This window comes from Schistocerca serialis, chromosome 5 (assembly GCF_023864345.2).
Source record: "Schistocerca serialis cubense isolate TAMUIC-IGC-003099 chromosome 5, iqSchSeri2.2, whole genome shotgun sequence".
Taxonomy (NCBI): domain Eukaryota; kingdom Metazoa; phylum Arthropoda; class Insecta; order Orthoptera; family Acrididae; genus Schistocerca; species Schistocerca serialis.
The window spans coordinates 220,978,214-221,004,659 of record NC_064642.1 but is presented as its reverse complement, the minus strand read 5'-3'; positions in this window follow the sequence as shown (position 1 = coordinate 221,004,659).

Genomic DNA, 26,446 nt, shown 5'->3' with positions numbered 1-26,446 from the left:
AACACAAGTGACACCCAATCACCTGACCACGTTCGAAGTCCCTAAGTCCGTGGAGCGTCCCATTCTGCTTTCTCACGATGTCTAATGACTACTGAGGTCGCTGATATGGAGTACCTGCCAGTAGGTGGCGGCACAATTTACCTATTATGAAAAACGTATGTTATTGTGAGTGTTCGGATACTTTTGATCACGTAGTGTATCTGTTTCGTCTCCCCTTTAGATTTCTTAGTTTCTTAGAGATCTTTTTATCCTATTCTATATCTTTGTCGTTACACTGTGCTACATGACCTGTTAACTGCTGTCCTAATCTCTTGAAACGATCTCTTTGTTCCTTGATCTGTTCCTCAAATTTTTGAAATGCACGTCATTCTTCTGGCCCAACTTTTTGAAATTTCTGATCTTCTCTTGACAAATGCTTCCATTTCGTTCTTCATTTTGAAAGATGCTTCTGCTTTTTTCTGCTGCGCTACGGGCTGTTTATAACGCTCCTCTGTATTTTTGTAATGACGCTTGCTTCCAACGCCATATCAGTTAAGGAAGACCGGGGATCAAAAGGTTGCAGTGAAGAAGACTTCGGAGCATGATCGGTAACACACAGTGTCTCGTCCATGTGAGCAGCGGCTAAGGAGACTTCCGTTGCCTATGTCATTGTCACTTTCTGTTCACAAAATCGCTCAGCTTCGTATTGTTTTCTGTTACTCTGCAAGCTATTTAGTTCACTTTCCGTTGCTAATAATTGTTTCAAAACACTCTTACGACTTTCTTTAATTTCAGTACTGTACGAACTGCCTTGTTTGACTCCCATATTAAGTTCGCACGAGCATGGGTTAATCTTGGTATAACCAGTTACTGACACAAAACTCAAACCCACCCCATAACAACAACAATCCTCAACTGCAGCAACGAAACAGAATAAAAACCCATCAATAACACCAACACATGTAAATGTTTCGCTCAAAATGGCGACATCGAAACTCAGGACAATGGTGGATTTTACTCACCAGTTTTTCCTGCAAGAGATGCACAAATTAGTACACGGGAACACCTTATTTTTAGTTCAAACTCTTAAAGTTCTTTTACTTTTGAGGTTTTCATGTTTACTTTTATGGCTAAAATTCCATTTTTTATGTAAAAATTTGGCTACGTACACCAGAACATCGGGAGTTCCAGAAATTAATCTTGGACAGCAGTCGCCATGTTCCTGTGTCAGGTGTCAGTTGAAATGTTTAGGGCTATGCTGTAAGTACGATCACTGATGACCTACGGGAAAGGAAGTCCCCCAAAATATAACGCAAATGTAAGAAAAAACAGAGTTGTGCATCAGAAAATTCTTATTGAAAGGACGCTACTATGGGTAGCCCAATTAAGAATGAAAGTACGCGTACAACACAATACATAGATACAGTACTAAAGGGGCTCACCTAATAACAGAAGAAACTAACGGTCAATATAACAATCTGGCTATTAACATAAAGCATCAAACAAATGAATTACCCACCGAATTAAGTGTGCTTTTAAACATAGCCTTGCCACAGGTGTGGAAACATGAAAGCATAAGATGAAACTGTGTCGTGGATACGGTCAGGGACTGCGAAAACGGTTAATGGTTTCAAGAAAGACCCCAGCAAAATGTGTACGAACACGAGCAGAGTCGCCAAAGCACAAGATGGAAGAAGCTACGTGGCTGTGATCGCTATAACTGTGCAGTTAAGCCCCGACGTAAATTACCAAGCCTCGCGCCCCATCCATCCAGTGATTGCACCATGGAACCAATCTTACCACTCATATGGCACGAATGTGGAAGACAGCAGCGGTAACGACTCGAGATTCTTAATCCCCCCTCGATTTCTATACTCGTTTGTAATATGGAGACGTCCTTGTGAGTGACACCTTGGCGGCTCTAGCGGTCTCTTTGGTGTCTATGAAGCAAGTGTCCTCTCTTTGACGCTCAGGCGACAATGGCCCCTGACTTAACTCTTTGAAACTCGGGTGGATCTGCCATGTAGGAATCTCGCCAGCCAGTTGCAGCAGACTTTACTGGTTTTGAAGAATAATAATTTATATAGATAAGTTTTACAGACTCTTACTCCGATATATATTGTGATTGTTTAACCAGTGATGGTCTGGCACAGGGAGGAAGGTAAGAAAGATCTCTCGCTCCACGGCAGGTTTCTAACCTCGACCAACTAACAAGCATACGTGTTGGCATTCTACAGAAATGATTATTGTAAGCCTATTAGAGCTTTTGTTACTAGAAGAGTAAACGTGGCATAGCCGCAGAGAAATAGTCTGTCCAACTCTGTGTCTATCTGAGGGCTACACTTGCTTTCTGATTTTATTTTTCCCAAAGGTTTTCGTAGCATCTCGCAGAAAGCTATTTTATGTCTGACAGGGTGCGGATATAGGACAAACTGATTTCTCTGTCTCCTACCTGTTTCAGAGGACTGCTTTCAGCTCGGAACAAATCTGTAACTTTGTGATCCTTCTTAATTAACTTCCATGTCTACAGCCAGGTACAAATAGCTGCCTAGGCAGAAGAAAGTAACAGGTCCCGTCACTATAGTAAAAGGAAAGGAGCAGAAGAAGTAATTGTCTGTGCAATCACTTTGACTAGCGAATATTACCCGCGGTAGTCATGCAGCACCAAAGAAACGGCTATGCTTAGACTTGGGAAGTGCAAATTACTGCATAACATATGTTGTATGACAGTTTGTGGATAAACTGCTACATAGGATATCCCACCTTGGTTACAAATTCCTTAATACCAGATTCCTACATCGTGAAATCTAGAAGTACACATTCCTTCCTCCCAAATAATATTCCAGAAAGAGTTAGTCGTTATCAAATCCATGAATTCCAAGTTCCACGCAGACCTCAACGAAATCTCACTTATCACCTTCATCCCTATTGCAGACCTCACCCCCTTCAAGATCGCATCCGTATCCAAACAACCCAGCATCTTCACCATCCCCCTACCTACATTGCCCTAAGTCACAGCAGGGGAGGTGGTCTCCAGCCTGCTTTAGAATCCGCACTGCCCTCTGCTTCTACAGTGGTCACCTTTCTTCTACACATTGAAAGGTGGCTACACTGTGCCACTGCGCCAGAGATTGCGCCAAAGAGTACTATTAAGCCGCCTCCACAGTGCTTGTTGAGAGTTCGTAGCGGACAGTGCTTGTTGAGAGTTCGTAGAGGACAGTGTGTGTTAAGAGTTCGTACCGAGATGTGCTAATAGGCACTGCTTGTCGTGAAGTCGGAGTGAGATGTGGTAGTAAAGAGTGTTGTTCCATGTTTTATGCAGTTATTTGATGGGAGAGATAGCAGATGTTATTGTAATGAGTGCATTTCGTCAATATATGAAGGTAAAAACTATAATGTTCTTTTATTAATTGTGTGTATGAAATAATGCGTCACTACAGGTTCAGTCAACAAAGCATCTGGCTTGTGTTCTTGTATTAGAGTGAATTCTGGTTTTTTTTGCGTAATTATAGTTTTTCTAAATTTCTTTTGTCACCTCAGCATAGTTGGTATTTAAAAATTCTTGTCTTGTTGGAAAGAACCATGCCAGATGTGGACGTTGAGTCACACTCCCACATACAGAACAGTTACATTTGTGCTTGGATTTTGTAGGTTTTATAGTTGCTGGGGACTTAATTAATTAACTGTGTTTACGAAAATTTTCTTACATTGTTTGTTGCAGTCAGATAGCGTAAAAATACTAGTCAGGGCCAACCGATTACGAGACACTGCGTAATCGGACATACAGCTACAGCTACCTAAATCATTTTCAATCATATATTAATTAAGCCCCCATGCACGTGGCGACCGCTGCTTCGGATCGTCCCTTGGAATCTTCTGACTGTAAAAATAGTAGACAGTAGTATTGTTGTAGTAATTTTGAGTTTAGTGATTGTAGTCTGTATTGAGTGTGTAGATTTGGTAATTGGCATTCTTCTAATGGTATTTTTCAAAATTTAATTTTTATTGCCTTGTATAAGCGTTTAACAATCTTGTGCAATTATTTCAATTGTTCGTTAATCGTGTTTGAGGGAAACATCTATTGTGAATAGTATTGTTGGAGATAAGGAGTCATTGTGTGTGATTTTCGTACAGTGACGAATCTTTCGTATATTTTGTAAATGATTACGCGGTCAATGAAACAGGCAAAAATGATGAATAGTCAGAATAACGAAATTGTTAACATGGCGAACTCGCCAACAGAGGAAGACAGTGTCATGAATAATGTAGTGGAAAACAATTTAATAAGTCGGGAAAATAGTCCGGAAACAGTTCAAAATTTTTCACAATCGAAAAATTTTCAGAATACGAGATTAACGACAGAAGAGATAGAGCAGTTGATGGGTGCAATATTAAATCTGGGATCACAAATGGGAACAATGGAAACGCAGTTAGACTCTTTACGATCTGAAATAAAAACATTTAGAACTGAGATGAAAGCAATGACAACACGGTTTTGCTCAAAAATAGGAACAATTGAAAAAGAAATAGGAACAACTAAAACCGAGATGAAAGCAGTGGGATCACAGTTACGATCTGAATTAGAAACTGATAGGGGAACAATGGAAACTCAGTTAGGCTCACGAACAGGGACATGTTTCAAATACATGAAAGACGAATCAAATAAAGAAATTAGAGAAGAAGGACAACCGATTTTGAAGGCTCACAATAATAGTTTAATTTCAACAGGAATTAGACAAGAGGAACAGGACAGGGAACAGGAAGAAAAAGATCGCGTGATAGTACAAAAATTTTCAGAATTAAATTTACAACGTGCACACGATAAGGAAGAAATAATTGAGAGAATCGAGGAATCCGTTCCAAATGACAGAATAAATAACTTAACGCAACAGTGTGAACACTTAACTACTAAATGTGACAATACCGAAACCCGAGTCGCGACACTTACGGAAGACGTAAATAAACAGAAAGGACAATTAAGTGACTCATCGGAAAGAGTTGAGGAGATCTCAGATAAATTGACAAGTGTTAGTTTAGCAGAAGGGTGTGAAGAAAATAATTTGTTTCATTTACGGGATGCAACAAGAGAGTGCCAGGCGCGCGAACTTTACAATAATCGACATTCAAACTGGGACAGACGCGGTAGGTCTTTGTCGCCACGAGGCGAAAACTTTGATTATAAACACTTTTTGACTGTCCGGAAATTTAAGATCTTTCGTAATTCTAAGGATGACATACATCCATGTTCATGGTCAGGTCAATTTGCGTACGCACTTCCGCCAAAGTTGCCATTAAGTCACAAACTTGAAATTATGTGCAGCTATTAATGTCCTCAGGGGATTCACTACTCTAAGTGAATATGTGCCGTAGCGAGCATAGGGCCCCGAGCTGTAGTGGTGCTATTTCTCTTTTAGTTTTCTGTACCGCTGCCTACTCTTTTACTATTCTTTGCATCTGTCAAACCAACTCTTCGACTATCAATCTATCTAGTGAGTAAGTAAACAATAACCGGATTTGACTATTTACCTAAATGAGATTTCGAAAAGTACTGTTTGAACTTATTAAGGTCCTCAGGGGATTCACTACACTAAGTGAATATGTGCCGTAGCGAGCATAGGGCCCCGAGCTGTAGTGGTGCTATTTCTCTTTTAGTTTTCTGCACCGCTTCCTACTCTTTAACTATTCTTTGCATCTGTCAAACCAACTCTTCGACTATCAATCTATCTAGTGAGTAAGTAAACAATAACCGGATTTGACTAATTTACCCAAAAGTGATTTCGGAAATTACCATGTGGACTTACTGTATCTTCATTAGCATTCATTCGTAGCTTGAACGAAATCTTGCCTATTTATCTTCGTAATAATATTACTTCATATGTTGCCGATATTCTTATTTCGAAACGTTCTTGGAGTAAGCACAACAAAATTTTGGATTCATTATTACGTATTTTTGCAAGAGTTGGCATTACAGTGAACTTAGAAAAATCTGAATTTGGTCGTTCGCAGGTGAAATTTCTCGGTCACATTATTTCTACAGAAAGTATTCTTCCTGATCCAGAAAAATTAAACGCTGTTCGTAATTATGCTGTTCCTACCACAAAACGTGAGGTTCGTAGTTTACAAAATTTTTGTGGAGCGACATACTTTTGAAAAATTTTTTATGGAATGACATACTTTAGAGAACTAACAGCTAGATGTAAACATGCGGAGAGTACAAGGATACCGCGCTGTGTTTTGGCGGCGGCACATACTCAAAGCAACAGTCAAGTCTGCGCGGCGCACAAGGCAGTCGTTGACCGCGAACAATAGCTTCCTACGTCACGCGCCCACAGCTGATCGAGCGCTCAGTGCGAATGCACTGACAGCCGTAAACAAACACACAGTCTAATTTCTCCGATTAAATTCAGTATAAAGCTATAAGGACTTGTTGAATTGTGTTATTAACATTCAGTATTTTGCAGGATACGGTGTATAAAGTATTTAAGAACTTCAGGTAAATTCTGTGCGTGTCCGACGTTAAGACGACTTGCTATCGAGAAAATTTCAGGAAGAATATAATTTCCAAGAAGAAACTAATTAACTAAAAAAGGTAACTATTAATGGAGTTTATTTTTCAGGTAACAAATTTCCACTTAGGTACGTACTTTAGACGTAATTTGCTGCTCGCGATTACGTGATTCATACTTTGTGCTACTTTCATGTTCTATGAATTTACTTGTGAAGCGACGCGCTTGCGTACGTTAACTGAATTTGACAATGATTATTAATGAACTGGGTTGTAACTTGTGTATATTATGCATCGCTTGGCTGCTATGCTTTTTCACTGATGTCATATTTTTCTATTATGTGCCTGCTGTGCTTATTTATTTAAATTATAATTGTTATCTGATTAATTGTGCTGACTGTGATTATGTATGTATGTTGTACTTTGTGATTTATCTGCTTGCGCCTTCATGTTTACTTATTAAGATGACATATGAACATTTATTTGCTTAGGCTGATATGATGCTAATGACTTGTTTATTACGTAAGATATATGTTTGCTGCTTTTTGTATGGATTACATATTTACACACTTCTGTTTTGTTGCCATAACTGCTCTTTAATTTGGTATATAGAAATGCTGATATAAGGTGTACAAACATAGAGTATAGGTCACACTACTGTATTAATTATAGATTGTTCGCTTGGCAGAGCCTCGTTGTAGGAATTGTGCTGCATCCACTTGTTGACATTCTGTTCTCTACTGGTATATTTAATCGCTATTGCAAGTTTTGCTTACGCTCAGTGCCTTATGTTTTAAGATAAGAAAATGAACTGCTATAATACGACGAACGACATTAGTACAAGAAAGTCATAGAAGTCACATGAGCTGAGGTTTTATGAAAGCTGTATAAATGTATGCTAATAGGAAGGAAGCTAACGACATGACAGACCAAAACTAGGTTTAGACCATTAAAAGTTATTACACTGCATTTTTCGTGAGCAATTGAAATAGGAAGTGACACTTGACACAAAAAATACTCCACATGTTTGCTTCTGCTATGATTCTTGAAGTGGTGTACACACTATGAAATATTATGATCATTCACACTCCGTAATCGTACTTAATTACTGAGAGTTATTCGAACTAAGTCTGTTAGAGGTCAGGTATGCATTTCTTTTATTTAATGATGGACAGGGAACCAAAATGTATCTTATAATTTATAATGAGTAGAAAATTTGGGTCAGATGGATTACACAGAGGTTGTGTGTGGACACTGTGTCTTCGGATTGTATGGGATGCTGAATTGAAGTTGCATTAGGATTTTATCTGTACTTGTTCGAGGAGACTGACTAGAGGAAAGAGTTGTTATGGAAGTGAAATGATATTGGTGCTGAGGTTTATATTTATCGACGTATTATTGAGGTATAGAGATTATATGAAGTTGATGATTATGGAGTTTTTGTGGACAAGAGGTAAGATAAATGATATTGATGATAAGAGTTATATGTATTGACGTATTGAAGAAGTATTAGTGACGTATTGAGATTATGTGATGCTGATGATTATTGGAGTTTTGGTGGATAAGAGGTAAAGTAAATGAGGAGCATATTTTTTTTTTTGGTTGGTCTTATGGAACAAAGAGGATGAAAATAGCAGACTAGAACACTAAAATAGAAGGAAGATAGTCTATACACACACTTTGTTAAATCACTAAGCAGTATATACTTTTTTTTTTGGAGAGAGGAAGTAATTGCATATCGTGGCTCACTGACAGTTGTTCAACAACAGTACATTTGATCTGGCTTGGCAAACATTGGTCTTGACATGATGACTATGACGTTGACTAACTATTATTGACTGTTATACATTGCTGCCAGTACTACTTGATACACATGATGAACATCAGATTTAGACAGAATTTCATTTACACAATTAACACTATTCAGTTACACAGTAGTACTTAATGTGGATGAGAGATGAGTGAGTGTGTTTTGTGTGTTTTCCTTTACTAATCCTACCCACCTATCTCCTAAATATTATTTTATTTATTTGTAGTGGCTTGCACTGACACCCATAAATATTATAGGTTTACTGGTATTGTGTATTGTAATAGTTAATAGGACAATTATCTGACATCATTTGTGTGTTTGTTATGATTTGTATGTTACTGTAAAAGCATTTGTATGTGCATTCAAACTATTGTTCATGCTTGAACTGTGTGATTAGTGATGGTGCTGCACTTTTCAACATGATGTGTGACATTTGATCGTGTTTAATTTCTGCTGATGAACAGTGTGATCAGTGCTAGTGAATTTGATGAAACTGCTTCTGCTGAGAGATGTGACTTTTTGCTGTCTGCACCTACTCAATATTGCTGGGTGCCACTGATGGACTGCTTCTACTGAAAAGATGTCCCCTGTTGCTGTGTGCACCTGATCAACATTGCTGATGCCACTAATGAACTGTTTTTACTGAAATGATGTCACTTGTTGGTGTCTGCACCTGCACTCAACATTGCTGGGTGCAACTGATGAACTGTTTCTATTGAAATGAAGTCACTTGTTGCTGTCTGCACCTACTCGACATTGCTGGGTACCTCTGATGGACTGGTTCTACTGAACTAATGTGACTTGTTGCTGGGTGTACCTGCTCAACATTGCTGGGTGCAACTGATGGACTGCTTCTACTGAAATGATGGTCACTTGTTGGTGTCTGCACCCGCTCTCAACGTTGCTGGGTGCAACAGATGGAACTGTTTCTACTGAAATGAAGTCACTTATTGGTGTTTGCACCAACTCAACATTGCTGGGTGCATCTGATGGATTGCTTCTACTGAACTAATGTGACTTGTTGCTGGGTGTACCTGCTAAACTTTACTGGGTGCAACTGATGGACTGCTTTTACTGAAAAGATGTTACCTGTTGGTGTTCTTTTTTTGTATAAACTAATCATTGAAAGCATTTTATGTGAACATTTGTATAAACTGATTTTTTGTATATTGTGTAAACTATTATGTAAAGCCACGTGTATGAAAAGAATTTGTATTGCCTACAGTATTTCATACATTAGGTTAGTGAAAGGTCAGTGCAAAGCCAAAATTTTTAACTAATTATGTGATATTTAGGTATTAATATTATCTTTTATTTTTGTCTGTATTTTTGTGGACGAATTTGGTGGTATTTTCACCACCAATGCTGGCAAAAATACAATCAAATTCTGGCCTGTGGAGGAGGGGCATATGAAAGGTGGCTACACTGTGCCACTGCGCCAGAGATTGCGCCAAAGAGTACTATTAAGCCGCCTCCACAGTGCTTGTTGAGAGTTCGTAGCGGACAGTGCTTGTTGAGAGTTCGTAGAGGACAGTGTGTGTTAAGAGTTCGTACCGAGATGTGCTAGTGGGCACTGCTTGTCGTGAAGTCGGAGTGAGATGTGGTAGTAAAGAGTGTTGTTCCATGTTTTATGCAGTTATTTGATGGGAGAGATAGCAGATGTTATTGTAATGAGTGCATTTCGTCAATATATGAAGGTAAAAACTATAATGTTCTTTTATTAATTGTGTGTATGAAATAATGCGTCACTACAGGTTCAGTCAACAAAGCATCTGGCTTGTGTTCTTGTATTAGAGTGAATTCTGGTTTTTTTGCGTAATTATAGTTTTTCTAAATTTCTTTTGTCACCTCAGCATAGTTGGTATTTAAAAATTCTTGTCTTGTTGGAAAGAACCGTGCCAGATGTGGACGTTGAGTCACATTCCCACATACAGAACAGTTACATTTGTGCTTGGATTTTGTAGGTTTTATAGTTGCTGGGGACTTAATTAATTAACTGTGTTTACGAAAATTTTCTTACATTGTTTGTTGCAGTCAGATAGCGTAAAAATACTAGTCAGGGCCAACCGATTACGAGACACTGCGTAATCGGACATACAGCTACTAAAACTAAAAATATTTTCAATCAATCATGCATTTAATTAAGCCCCCATGCAACATCCTCAGAGAATCTGCTGCCACCACAGATCACCTCCTTACAGAGGCAGCACAGATTTTATCAGAAGTATGCTTTTCATTTTTCAATTGTAGAAAGAAGTTTTACTGATTGTATGCGCTCTCTATAATGTTTTCTTTACATCTGGTGCATCTACTCTAATAATCAGGTCGTTCATCAGTAAACACTTCCTAGCAGCTAGTCGTCGACTCACCTCGGAAGATGTTCTCCGTAGTTGAGAACAAAACGTCAGGGAGAACAAGTTCTACAGATCGACCACGGCAACTTAGCCCGGAAGTGTTTACTGATGAAGACGCCGGCCGTGAAAGCCTACGTGGGATGAATCATGTCGTTATCAGAGCACTGATTTACAACCACTGCCACAAGGTTAATCCCACCAAATCCCTCCCCCATTACTACTTTTGCAGACGTGCATCCTTTATAGTCACCACCTCAGTCCCAGTTGAAAAAAAAAGATTCAACCATCTGACCTCACAGTAAAGCCTCCCACCTCCTCAAATGAAGTCCAAACTTCGCCGCCCCTCTCACTAGCAGAACCTGCAATGATACTCGTCTGAGCTACTCTGCAAAATTCAAAGCCAAACCCTTATCCATCAAAGCAGAAATAACCATGCACATTCAACCTATTGATAATACGGCCATTCCAATAACTCCAATAATACGTTCCATTGTTAAAGATATCATCAAAATCCGCAAAACCGTCCTCCAAAATATCCACATCCCCTCCCCCCCCTCCAATAAATTTCCCTTGCCGGCATTTATGTATTCCACCAACGCTCAAAACCAAGTTCACTTTATTTTCATCTATCTGGACACACTCATTTAAACCCTCTTCACCTTTCAATCACGTAAGCCATTCCCTATCCTTATAGCAATACACACTGCGCCACAACATATGCCCCCTACGAACCAACAAGCCCACTTTATTGCATATTCTGTCCCGACACAACCTCCATACCTGCATCCGTAATGAAACAGTCCTACAACACTACCACATCATACAAACTTATGCATATATCCTACACCATACAGATAATCCACTTCCCCTGTATACAGGGAGCGTTTCAATCAGCCACAACAAGAATACACTCGTTGGTCCGCAATTCTTATACAGTTCTCGTACTGAGTACCATCTTCTTCAAAACACTAATCTTACTGTTTTAAACATGGCTGTCTGTCTACATCCATATATAAGTTTCAGCATAGGAATTATACAGTCAACCAGGTTAAGATAACTGTTTGGTACATTGACCTAGGTTCGGCATCTCTAAGGAGGAGAAAACAATGGTCAAAGTTTTGAGCAGATAATCTCAAGTCAAAAATTAAAATTAAACCCGTTCAAGGCATTGGAATATATGTCTTGCTAGGAACAACATGAATGTGATGTTGTTCGTAGTAAGGCATACGTGCCAAAGGCCTGAACGTGTTTAATTTTAATTTATGAACTGAGCATATCTGCTCAAAACTTTGACTATTATTTTCTCGCAATGTAATTTTACGGTTTTTTAAAATTTCATTTTGATGAAGACATCCTTAGAGGCGTCGAGATCTAGGTCAGTGTACGAAACAGTTATTTTGAACCGGTTGGCTATGTTATTCCTATGCTAAAAACCGTAATCGTTAACTGAACTACCATCTATGTCTGACCTAACCATCCCATCTCCTATGACTTCTTCACCCACATCGACCATACCTTTTTGACCTACATTATTGCCACTGACCTCTACATCCTCCAGAATTCCAGTGATGGCGTTAGTTAAAAGACACGTACCAAGGCGACATTGTCCCACATGCCACAGCCCATTCATCCTGAAATCAACATCACTCCTGATGTCATCGTAATCCTAACATTTCCTGACGTCCTAGGGCCCCTCCTCAATCCAAATGAAAGTGACCTCCTACATGCTCTTTTCAGCATGTGCTACACACTGTCTCATCCCCATGCAACCCATCTCAAATACCATCCAAAATTGTCCGAGACCTTCCCACATCGTCTGATATGCCTAATGGAAATGCCGAGACACCTAAACTGGAAACCACCCTCTAACCTTTCGGCAACCTGATGATATACCACACGCAATGTCCTTCCTGCAGCAGACCTTGTCAGATACCATATTCGCCCAAAACCCTACCATGGGCATATATCCTTATTGCCAGATGCTCTCCCTTCCTTCCATCCTCCCCCTTTCCCAATCCCTACTCCTTCTCCAGGAGTCGCTCCTTCCTATAGGCTCGTGAGCTGAATACCTTACACCATTGTCAAATAGAAACACATCAGAAATTCACTCAAAGTTAAAAAAACGCTGGGGGTGGCGCCAGACATGTACCAGACTCAACACTACACTCTGCATTAACTCTTCCAAGTTCTGGAAAGCATTCCACCAACTCAGTGGGAAGCATTCCATTCCTCACTTCCTGCTCCTTCATGACAATCATCCCCTACCTGACAACCTGAGCAAGCCGACCACTTTGCATCCTACCAATATGACAATGCCTCAGTTCCTGACAGCGCTCATTTTGATTAGCAAAGATGATGTTCTGCACAGGAAATGCTCAATATGTCCAACATCATTTGCCCAACAATAGCTGTAGTCGAGGAATAATGTTGTGAACAGCACTGTAAAGCATGTCCGGAGTTAGGATGAGGCATTGGCGTCGGATGTTGTCTTTCAGCATCCCTAGAGATGTCGGTCGATCACGATACACTTGCGACTTCAGATAACCCCAAAGCCAACAATGACACGGACTGAGGTCTGGGGACCTGGGAGGAGGATGAGCACACGATCATCACCAAACGACGCGCCCAAGAGATCTTTCACGCGTCTAGCAATATGGGGTGGAGCGCCATCCTGTATAAACATCGTACGTTCCAGCAGGTGTTTCCCAGGCAGGATGGGGATGATGCGATTATGTAACATATCTGCGTACCTCTCACCCGTCACGGTAGCAGTTAAAAAACTAGAATCACGCATTTCCTCGAAGAAAAAAGGCCCGATACGGTAGATGTGTTAAATCCAACCCAAACCGTGACTTTCTCGTCGTGCAATGGACTTTCCACGACAGTTCTAGGATTTTCGGTAGCCCAAATTCTGCAGTTGTGGGCGTTGACAGACCCTCGGAGTGTGAAATGAGCCTCGTCGGTCCACAACACGTTACTCGACTAATCGTCATCTTCAGCCATCTCTTGAAACGCCCACAGCGCAAATGCCCTCCGCTTCACTAAATCGCCAGGTAACAGTTCATGATGCCGATGGATTTTGTACGGATAACATCGGAGGGTACGCCCAAGTGCCAACCAAACAGTAGTGTATGGAATGCCGGTGTGACGTGCGATTGCACGAGCGCTGACTTCCCTGTGCATAGACGAACCCGCTACAGTCTCCATTTCTCCTGTACTTTCTCAGCAGCATTACGCCTTGTGCTCGGTCGGCCACTACGGGGTCTATCGTCTAAACAACCCGTGGCTTCGCCACAGCTGCATTTGTCAACGGACCTTTACCCGTTCGAATCCCCTTCCTATGGCGATAGGATCGTAACGCTGAATTAGCGCATTCCCTATTCTGATAATACAGCTTCACTAAAAGCGCCTTTTCAGGTAACGTCTACATGCTGCGACTGCTGGCGCATCTGATTCTCTCTCTCATTACAGCTCCTTTTATACACGATTGTCATGGGCAGTCACTGACGTTTTTCTGTTCAGCGTCATCTGTCGGACATTTTGTAAACTTAGTTTTGTTTGGTTCTAATAAAACCCCATGTCATGCCAAGCATGTGTGTCAATTTTTTCCTCTCTATATACATTACTCCGTGGTTTATTCAGTTTTCAAATTTATACTGACTTTTTTATCACCTGGTAACCCTTTATAGATCTCACTCTCCACAGGATGTTATCCTGAACTGTGGAAAACCTCCAAAATCCTACTGATACTTCCTCCTACTGCTCCTTTGCCTCATTTCACTGTTTTGCAAGGTCTTCAAATCCATCTTCTCCTGACGCATCCCTCACCACTTGTGCCAACACAACCTCCTTCCCTTTAACCAGTGTAGGTTCTATCCTTGCTTTTCCCCTGATGACCAGTGCCTGCGCCTCATTTAGATCCTATCCCATCAACTCACCACCCACAAATTGGATGTTTTTGTTTCCCTCGTCCTAGAAAAGTCAAAATTCAGGTATGGCATTCCAGTCTTCTTTTCAGACTTCAGTAATTCCATGTTTCCCTCTAATTCCCAATTCTAGCACACTGCTACACCTCTACCAACACAGTCCATCAACCCTCCACCTTCCATTTCCTCTCCACAGGAAATTTCAACCGTATTTCTCTCCAAGACCAGAACTCTGTCCCAAAATTTACCCATCCAGCCAACTATAACAGCACCCACCCATTCCACATTATCAGTGCTCCCGCTCGTTCCCTCCCCATATCTTCCTACCCCTTTTCCCCTTTCGCCTATTCATTCATAGCCCCTTGTGCCCTTCAGATTATGGCTGCACTGACACCCCCAACTACTCCTCCCTTCTTCCCTCCCAACATCCACTACTACTCCATTGATAGTATGGATCATTTCTCCATCCTTATACCTCCTCACTCCTACCTTCCACAATGCCCAACCTCTTACACTTCAACAACAGATGACCTTTCCTAGGGCAGATCCTTCAAGTTTTAGTGACACTGAAGTTTTGTTTTCTTTTTTTTTAAGATCAATGTGTACATCACATTTTCAACATCTTCAATGTATTCTCACTGTTTTTCGTTTTAGCTTTTGCCATTAATATTTTTATTTAAAAATGAACACAGCCCTGTTTCTATACATAAAAACTTCCATAAATTTCACGTTTAATTTTTCAATTTACTTGTAATTAAGTCACATTTATGTTAGTATTTTTTGTCGTTAATAATTTTACTTACCCCTTGTCTGAAGAGTTTATAGAAAGTGCCTCTGATAAACTACCCCAACGCCCCTGCCCACCACCACCCATACGTGGTGAGGATGGATGAAATAACACGCAGAAAGGAAGACGTCCACTGAATGAGGCTGATAGCCTATTTTCTTCCAGCAGAATATTGATGGCTTAGGAAGAACGTTTTTGAGTCGAGATGTGTTACGATGATGGAGATCCATTGATGTTGAAGATGGATGCTCTGAGCTGCATAATTTTGACTGAGGAGTCAGTGATTTAATGGACGCCGAGGCCACACATCTAGCTCGGTTAATTAATTTCTGGGTCGCTAATGGAAACAGACGTAGGTTTGATATGTATGTCACTTCGTTGTAAATTTAGAGACTTATCAATAGTGCAATGGTTACAATGACATAAACAACAACTTAATAAGCCGATATAGTTCTGTAATCACAAGAACTTTCTTAATGGCACTGTGGCAAACGTTGTTTGTAAATAGGAAACTTATCTCTGCGTTTACATTATTGTTAACGGGGAATTCTTTCGGTGAACCAAGAGAAACTGCACTCCACCATTCCTTTGATCCGAAGACAGAAACTGTTCAGTATACTTTGAAAACTACTGGAATTTGTTGCAGTAATGTAAAACGAATGGCAACGAACAATACTGAAATTGCACGGTAGTTATATTGTTTTTGAAGGATAATCTTTTTCACCTCATTGTAACAACAACTCAATATTCTTATAGTTAATATTATCATAAGTGACGTAGAAGTGCAGTGAAATTAATTGTTCAGGTCTAAAATTTTGCTTTCAAAGGAAAGTTTGTTTGTTCAGTGTCTAAAACAGAATCGCTTCATATATGAGAAAATACACTCATTATACAAACTGTTACATTTAGCGCTGGAACGTGTGGACTAGGTAGAACAGAGACTTACTATTCAATTAACTATACCATACGACTTAAGTATCAGATCACTGTGATTTCAATGATTCCTGTGTGTGAAGCATTTAGTAAGACTCGTTCCAATAACAAGTGTTTATTGTTTTATAGGAAACTTTAAACAATCTGATAGTTACTTCGACTTTGAACACTTATTTTGTTGAGGATACGTTCTGAAACTGCCTCCAGTCAAGCTCTTATGGCATATTAATTATTCTGGTTGTGTGGACAGCCAAGAGATGCTGGTAATGGTATACATGCAAACTGAGTGTACATGTTAGTGACTGTTATTAAACTAAATTCCCTATTCACGAACTTAATTGTGGATGAATAATGCAGACTCCAGCCATAGACCGACGATAAAAGCTTTGCACAAGTCATACTTATAATATGCATTTTCCTGAAAGTTACATCGTAACAACTTTTTTTTCTTCTGCTTCTTCTTCTTCTTATTCTTAGTTCCGTCCCATTGGAGTGGGTTCTGCTTTTTCGATCAATGACCGTCATTTCTTACGGTAACATAACTTACGATATTGACCTATTAGTTGCAACAATGACTGACCGACCGGGATGTCGCCAGGACATGGTGGGGGTTTTGTACCTGCTGCTAGGTTTAAATTCGGATGCCGCTAACAAAGTGTCAGCCGTCTTTCGTAGCCACTCCTCTGGAGTACAGACGCTACGGTTTAGGATCTTTCGCCACCAATGCCGTGCCGAAGTCCACCTTCTTTCCCGCAAGTGCCGTTGAGGTTCACCGTAACCCTGGCAGTGGGCTCTGTGACAGTGTGCTACCATCAGGAGCTAGATGAGCCCTGGTTTTGTAACGAAGTTTAAACTTACGTCATCCCTCCTTCCTCATCATTAGCGATTAATTGCGCCGGGTTTGCGACCTGTGCAGCGGAGTTGACAGAAGAACATCTAATTATTAGAAATTTTCGTTTTTATTTTACTGAAGAGTAAATACTTGGTGGTATTAATGAGGTTTATGAGAAAGTTAGCAAGGACCAGCTGGGCAGCAAGGAAATCGAATGAGCGGAGAAATCTGAAAGCACTTATCAAGAAGAAGGAAACGAAAATGTCTAATCTCTTACATAGACACAGTCAGCTTCCAACAACTATAGTGAAAAATTACAAAATATCAATTGGACGTAACAGAAGGTTAAATTATCAAATAATGAAGAGGACATGACAAAAGGGATCATGTAATTACAGTGACAAGATATATTCTTTATAAGTTGATAAACATTATTTAGGTACATCTGTGGTCTAGGGAGCCGGCACGGTAGCTCAGCGTGTTCGGTCAGAGGGCTGCTCGCCCTCTGTAATAAAAAACTGAGCAAAGGAATCAACTATGAACGCGAACGGATATCTTATTATGTCCGCCCAGACGATACCCAACGGACAATACCGAACAATATGAAAAAAGGAGGGTAGCATCTTTGATTAGTAACCATGATGTTCCCGGTCCTGAGTTCGAAATCCGTCACCACTTAATTTTTTATTCATAATCAGCACTTGCGGCCGAAGCCATCCGGCATAAGAAGTCACCCTCATTCTGCCAGTGGCCTTGTCAAAGAGGACGCAGGGGTGGACAAAGTTTCATTGCACTGTCTTGTCCTTGGGGTGGGAAACTGCCCCCTAAAGACGGAAGAATCAACATTGATCAACGGCTTGAGGATGCAGAAGGCAGTGGAAACCACTGCATTAAAGACTCATAGCGTGTACCCGCAGGACATGAGGACTGTAACTGAAAACGTGTAATTGATGATCTCTCCGTTGGCAAAAGATTCCAGGGTAGTCCCCCACTCGCATCTTCGTGAAGGGACTGCCAAGGAGTAGGTGACCACGAGAAAAAGATTGAATAACTAACGAAAGGATAAAGTCTTACGAGTCGTGACGTGAAATGTCAGAAGCTAGAAAGTGGTAGGGAACCTAGAAAATCTGAAAAGGGAAATGCAATGGTTCAACTAGTATAGTAGGGGTCAGTGAAGTGAAATGGAGAGAAGACAAGGATACCTGGTCAGATGAGTAAAGGTTAATATCAACAGTGGCAGGAAATAGTATAACGGGAGTAGGATTCGTTATGAATAGAATGGTAGCGCCAAGAGCGTTACTGTGAACAGTCCAGTGACGATGTTGTTCTTGTCAAAATCGACAGCAAAACAAAACTGACAACGATAGTACAGCTGTACATGCCGACATCCCAACCTGAAGATGAAGAGCTAGAGAAAGTATTGTCGATATTGAAAGGGTAATACAGTACATAAAAAGAGATCAAAATCTGGTAGTCATGGGGGACTGGAATGGAGTTGTAGGGGAAGGAGTAGAAGAAAAGTTTACAGGTGAATATGGCCTTGGGACAAGGAAAGAAGAGGGAGACAAATTGAGTTCTGTAATTAATTTCAGCTAGGAACACCAAATACTCTCATCAAGGATCACAAGAGGAGTAGTTATACTAGGAAAATGCCGGGTGATACGGGAAGATTACAGATACATTACATCATACCAGACAGAGATTCATAAGTCAGATACTGGATTATAAGGCGTAACCAGGAGCAGACATAGATTTAGATCACAATGTAGTACTGATGAAAATTAGTCAGGACGAATGGATACGCAAAGAAATGAGATAAAGAAGTACTAATGGAAGACGAGAAACGTTTGATGTTCTCTAAGGCTATAGATAAAGCACTAGGGAATAGCTCAGTAGGCAGTACAGTTGAAGAGGAATAAACATCTCTGTACAGGGAAATCACAGAAGTCGGAAAAAAATATCGTTACAAAGTAGCTCACTGGGAAGAAGCTATGTGTAAGACAAAAAATACTTCAGTTGATTGATGAAAGAAGTAGGTTCAAAAATGTTAAGTGAAATTCGCAAACGTAGAAATACAAGTCGCTGAGGTATGAAATAAATAGGAAGTGAAGGGAAGCTGAGACGAAAGGGCTGCATGAAACATGTGAAGAAATCGAAAAAGAAACGTTGTCTGAAGGACTGACTCAGCATGCAGAGAATTCAAACAACCTTCGGTGACATTAAAAGCAAGAATAGTAACATTAAGACTCCAATGAGAATTCCACTATCACATGCAGAGAGGAGAGCAGATAGCTGGAAAGAGTACACTGAAGGCCTCTATGACGGGAAAGATTTGTCCATTGTGATAGAAGAAGAAACAGGAGTCGATTTAGAAGAGATAGGGTACCCAGTATTGGAATCAGAATTTAAGAGAGCTTTGGACGACTGAAGATCTAATACGCCAGAAGGGATCGATGACACTCCACCAGAATTTCGAAATTTATTGGGGGAAGTGGCAACAAAACGACTATTAATGTTGGTGTATGGAATGTATGAATCTGGCGACATACCATCTGTCTTTCGGAAAAATATCATCCACACAATTCCGAAGACAGCAAGAGCTGACAAGTGTGAAATTTATCGCACAATCAGCTTAAAAGCTCTTGCATCCAAGTTGCTGACAAGAATAATATACAGAAGAATGGAAATTGAGAGTGTTTTAGATGACCATCAGTTTGGCTTTAGGAAAGGTAAAAGCATCAGAGAGATAGTTCTGACGCTGCGGTTGATAATGGAAGCAAGACTAAAGATAAATCAAGACACGTTCATAGGATTTGTCGACTTGGACAAACCACTCGACAATGTAAAATGCTGCAAGATTTTCGAAATTCTGAGAAAAATAGGTTTAAGCTACAGGGAGAAACGGGTAATATAAAATATGTACAAGAGCCAAGAGGGAATAATAAGAGTGCGTGACCAAAAACGAAGCGCTCAGATTAAAAAGAGTGTAAGATAGGGATGTAGTCTTTCGCCCGCACCGATCAATCTGTGCATCGAAGAACCAATGATGGAAATGAAAGACAGATTCAGGAGTGGGATTAAAATTCAAGGTGAAAGGACATCAGTGATACCATTCATTGATGTCATTGCTATCCTGAGTGACAGAGAAGAAGACTTACATGTTATGCTGAATGGAATGAACTGTCTAATGAGTACAGATTATGAATTGAGAAAAAATAGAAGAAAGATGAAAGTAATGAGAAGTAGCAGAAATGAGATCAGCGAGAAATTTAACACCAGGTTTGATGGTGACGAAGTAGATGAAGTTAAGGAATTGTACTACCAAGGCAGCGAAATAACCAATGACGGGTGGAACAAGGTGGACATCAAAAGCAGAGTAGCACCGGGTAAATGGCATTCCTGGCTAAGAGAAGTTTACTAGCGGCAAACATAGGCCTTAATTTGAGGAAGAAATTTCTGAGACTGTACGTCTGAAACACTGGATTGTATGGTACTGAAATAAGGATTGTGGGAAAACCGGAACAGGAGAGAATCGAAGAATTTGAGATGGGATGCTACAGACGAATGTTGAAAATTAGGTGGACTGATACGGTAATGAGGTGGTTCCGAACAGAATAGGATATGAAAGGAATACGTGGAAAACAGTGACAAGGAGAAGGGTTAGGACGACAGGGCATCTGTTACGACATCAGAGAATGACTTCCACGGTTCCAGAGGGAGATGTAAAGGGCAAATCTGTAGAGGAAGACGGAGATTAGGATACACCCAGCTAACAACTGACGATGTAGGTTGCAAGTGCTGCTCTGAGATGAAGAGATTGGCACCGGAGAGGAATTCGTGGTGGCCGCAACAAACCAGTCAGAACACTGATGACACAGAAAGAAAAATATTATTTTTTCTACTTCTTCAACGTCTATTGCTCATTTACAGACATAAAACCGCAGAGAAAATGACCTCTTGTACTAATGTGTATGCTGTATTTAGTACTATTCCAATTTTTAAGGAATCATGGTGCCGTAGTATTGTCTACTAATCCTCTTATTACAATGAATTCAAATCCCATAACACAAGTAATCTATTTTGATGGCAGCACGTAACAGATTTTCACGAAACTCAGTTGCCAGTATGTCGTCATGCACAGCTCTGTAAACCACGTTACTTGTGTGTTGTCCTGTGCCTTGGTTTATATGTAGTGTTCTTATCGGTCTTATTGTTTCTTACTCATCTTGAAATATATTTTTTATGATTTTCAGGTAAATTAAAATCTTTCTGTCAGTGTTGACTGAAATGTATGGATGTCAGGGGGACAATATAAGCACAGACAGCTTGTTTGCAGTGTGTACTCGGTCCAGACTGCAAGTATAACAGCAAAAAGTAACGAAAGGGACGTTACAGCCGGGAAGAGAGTAAGATAGGACTGTAGTTTTTTCCCGTTTTGTTGCTCAAGCTATACACAGAATAAGAAGTAAACTGAGAAGAAACTTGGAAAATAAATTGAAGTGCAGGCACAAGAAATAAAAACTGTTATGTTTGCTGATAACACACAAATTCTGCCAGAGATGGCAATGGACTTGGAAGATCAATAGAAAAGGATAGATGATGTTTAAAATTAGATTATAAGATGAACATTGATTACAGGAAAAAAAGGCAGTGGACTACAGTAGAATGAAGTCACGTAAATGCTGAGGGAAATAGAATAAGGTATGAGGCACTAAAATAGTAGACGAGGTTTGCTATTTTGGCGGAAAGGTAACTGACGACGGGAGAGGGACAGTGGATGTAAAATGCAGCCACGAAAAGAAATCTGAGAAAGCTAAATGCTTTTTGTATAACATTTAGCGTTAGAGAACCTATCCTGAAAGTGTTTGTCTGGATGTAACCTAGCACAGTACTGAAATGTCGACGATAAACAGTCAGAAACGAAGAGAACAGATTCTTTGAAATGGGGTGCCACAGAGGAATGCTGAATATTGGGCAGGTATATTTGATAAACAATGATGAAGTGTTGAATCGAAACGGAATGAAGCAATTTTATGGCCTCACTTAACTGAAAAAAAGAATAGGTCGATAGGATACTTCCTGAGGCACAAAGGAGTAGTTAATTACGTGACAGTGGTAAGCATATGGCGTAATACTGGTCAGACATACAAATGCACGACTACAGTAAATTGGCTGAAATGGGTTTTGGTTGCTGGACGTATAGAGAGATGAAGAGAATTGCACAGAAGAGTGTAGCATAGAGAGTTGCAGGAAACCAGCCTTCGGACAACATAAACAGCAACAGTAATGCACCAGGTGTAGTCACAAAATTTTAAGCATCAGTTGAAACAATACATTCAGGTAATTAGCCCCTCGTTTATTTGCAGGTCGGAGTCTGTCTCCTGGTAAACTTTGAAACCCGCTTGCAACAACCAGTCCTCACTTTACGGGTGGGCTGTGCTAATTTGGAGGCTTATAGCTGCAAACAGGCATTACGTAATGATCCAAACTTTATAACTAAGCGTCGTGGTGACCGTCACACAGGCATTAGATTTGATGAGGACACCAGTGCTGCCGCTTGGACGGATGTTCGCAGTCGCCTCTCCGGCAGCAGGAAATTCAGCGATAAATCGCCCCAGACGCGGTTACACGGATGGCCAGGCATCCGTCACTGGACTGTTATGATGTGGTGGCACGGAGTGGACATCTGTCTGCCGGGCGGCCTAAGCCGCAGGCGAACGCGGCCGCACACCACTCCTGAGAGAAACGTCTCCCCGTCCGTTACAGTGGGCATATTGCAGCTGTACAGGTGCAAAGAGTGACTGTACCCTCTCATAGTTTTGACGAGTAAAGAAGTGAAATATACGGCTATAGATCTTAAAACACTACTCCTAGAAATATAACGTCTGCCATCTACCATCCACATCTGCTATCCACGAGCCACTGTGCAGTTTGCGAGGGAGGGTACACTTTCCACTACCATCATTTTCGCTGCCTTTCCAACGTCACTCGTTGATGGAATGGGGGAAAAAAAAGATTGCCAGTATCCTTCTGTATTAACCATAGTTTCACTAACCTTTTCATCGTAGCCAATACTCCAGATATAATTTGCTGGTAGTAATAGGTTATTTGCCTCGTTTTACGACTTGGGCTGTCGGAATTGTGTGAATCAAGCTCTCTGCGATACACAGTGGCTTTCTTGCAGCGTCTACCACTGCACCTGGCTGAGCCTCTCTGTGACACTCGCTGACTAAGCAACCCCGCGACGAACTGTGCAACTTTGTTTGAGCCTTTTTTGACTTTTCAATGAAGTCAAGACAGGCGAACAGTGTACGAGACTAAATCGTACTACTTAAATTTTCATATTGTGTAAACTAACGAGAGTGTAAGCGAAGCTTTTCCCGTCTGAATCCACTTTCTAGAGATTCCTTCAATAAATATGAGTCAGAGATCTCCTTTCGCAATGGTTATGTTATTGTCATCGTTTCACTTTAAACATCTCTGGAAAAATGTGATAGTTACTTGATGGTTGTTATTGGTGCCAGTGACTCGTCATGGATCACTGGTCGAACAGAATTCGACGTTTTTGAATATATACGTGCAGTACATTATGCTTATTTACGGTGAAAGTGGGGTAAAAATGCCTCCAACATGCACTGACTATCTGCGATTCTGTCTTCATTTCTTAATCCTGCTGTTCTGTTGGGGTCTATATGACCCTAAATGGTGATAAATTTCATTTCTTATTAATTAAATATCAAAATAACTGTATGAAATTTGGTGAATTTGTCTGAAAATGCAACGGCAGTATGTGAGCAAAAAACTTTGAAAATATTTAAGTCATCTGCTGATCAACCTTACAAACATAATGTTCGCATCAATGTGACCTGACATCAATATGATTACTCTAAAGTTAAACACTTTCTGGTTGTCTCATATTTTATAGTAGTAATGACTTTTATTTTTCATACTTATTCTTAGGATTCAACAAGTCAACAAAGGCGCTGCGTTTACAACAATGGACATGTCATTAAGATTTATCAGCTGTCTGAATTATCCATTGTTTCTGCTCAGTTTGTGTCCTCTATCTTTTGTGATCATTCTGAATTGTGATATCATGGCGATTTCATCATTGTCTTATGCTGACTTGGAAGAATTAGTAAATAGGTCAAAAGGCGAAGGATCACTTTCCGAGTTCGAAGATCATGTTAGTAATGGATGTGAAAGCGAGTGTTCTGATGACATTCACGACAGTCCACAGCCTGTTCAAAGTAACGTACAGACTTCTATTTCTAAAAACGGTAACATAGAATGGCAGTTACAACCACCAGAACAACACGGCTACCTACCTACCTGCTTCGAAGTCATCCGGAGTACCTCGGAAACTACCAGGTACGCAAGCAGCAGAATAAGTGACGTAATAAGTTTATTTGAAGTACAATTTTCAACAGCAATTCAGAATGAAATAATAGAGATGTCAAATATTGGGGGGCTACGAGTTTATGGTAAAAATGGACAAACATAGATAATTCTCATTTTAGAGCATACATAAGACTACTACTCGTTGGGATGTATATCGCTCACATGGGGAATCTACAAAAAGTTTGTGTGATGGGTATACTGAGCGGAACATATATCGAGCAAACATATCCCTAGAAACATTGTGTAAAATATCGCGAGTCTTGCGATTTGATAAGAAATTCACAAGAGAGGAAAGACGTACTGATAAACTCGACGCAATCCTCAGTATCCGGGAGAAGTGGTTAGAAGTCCTTCCTTAATTTACATATTTATATTCCAGGGGAAGCAGCTGGTAGCATTTAGAGGCAGCTGTCCATTCAAGCAGTACATCCCAAACAAACCGGATCAAGATACGGACTTCGTGTGACAGCAAAGGAAAGGAGAGTGGAGCGACACCAGAAAAACATCAGGGATTGAGAGTAGTTGCTGATCCTACCTTTGCGAGCTCATATTATTTAGGACAGCTGCTCCAGAAAAGGAAACCAATGTTAGAAACCATACGTAAAAATAAGCCAAAGCGTCCACAAAATATGACCAACAAGGAGGTTCATATTTCTTCAATTTGCTTCACAAATCACACTGCGGTGGTCAATTATATTCCTATGAAAAGTAAGCAGGTTGTCCTAATGAGCACTCTCCACCATGGTGCGGAAATAAATAACATGGATGATAAGAAGCTAAAAATGATTTTAGATTATAATTCAACCAAAGGGGCTGTAGACACCCTCAATCAGCTAATAGGTACATATACATGCAAACGAAAAACCAATAGATGGCCCATGATAGTTTTCTACGATATACTTGATATTGCTGCTTATAATGCATATGTCTTCTGGACTTCAATTGACCCTAACTGGAATGCTAGAAAATTGACTAGAGGGAGAATATTTTTGGAGAACTTGGAAATTCACTAGTTGCAGAGCACATTGCATCAAGGAAGCATTTTCCCCGAACAGAATATTATTTGAGAATGCTCAGGAGCATTCAAGACCCTGAAGGAGTGGCAAGTGTGGCTAAACCAGTAACAACAGGAAACTCTACTAAACGTGCATATTGTTAAGTTCTGCCCTTCAAGCACGGCAATAAGAGAAACATGTTGTGAGGAAAAAATGTAACAAACATGTATGCGAAATAACCTACTTGTGTCCAAACTGCAGTTAGTAATAAGGAAAGAAAGTGATATGGGCAGATGGACAGATGGTTGTTTAGAATAATTTTTTGGTGGAAATGTCTGTCGTTCCTAATGTACCCTGCGTCAATATTAAAATAATAAATTTCCTTTAGTGAAGTTCTGTGTATTTTTATTATTATTATTATTTCTTTCTTTTCTCAGACGTTATGTCTGGTCAAAAATGGAAAGTGACGCGGACCTTGATCAAGCGTGACTTCCTTTTAACTGTACGGTATATGTTATATTGCATTTAGGAACTTTCGGGTAATTGAACATGTATCAATAATTACGGATTTCTGTAGTTGTATATATAAGTTTGGATGTAGCTGTATTGCATTGATGTACTGGTGGATATTGTGTGGTATGACTCCTGTAGTTGATAGTACTTATTATTATTATTATTATTATTATTATTATTATTATCGTTATGATCATTAACAACATACTGTAACATAACAACAATGTCGATGGCTTACAACTCTACGAAAAATACGTGTGAGTAGAAGTTTTTTCAGCATTTTATTAGTAGAAGTTTTTTCAGCATTTTATTAGTAGAAGTTTTTTCAGCTTTTTATTAAGTCGGTTCAAATTGACCCGAACAGTTCATTAGTGGAGTGGAAGTGAATAGGACAGCAGGGTTAACAAGTTT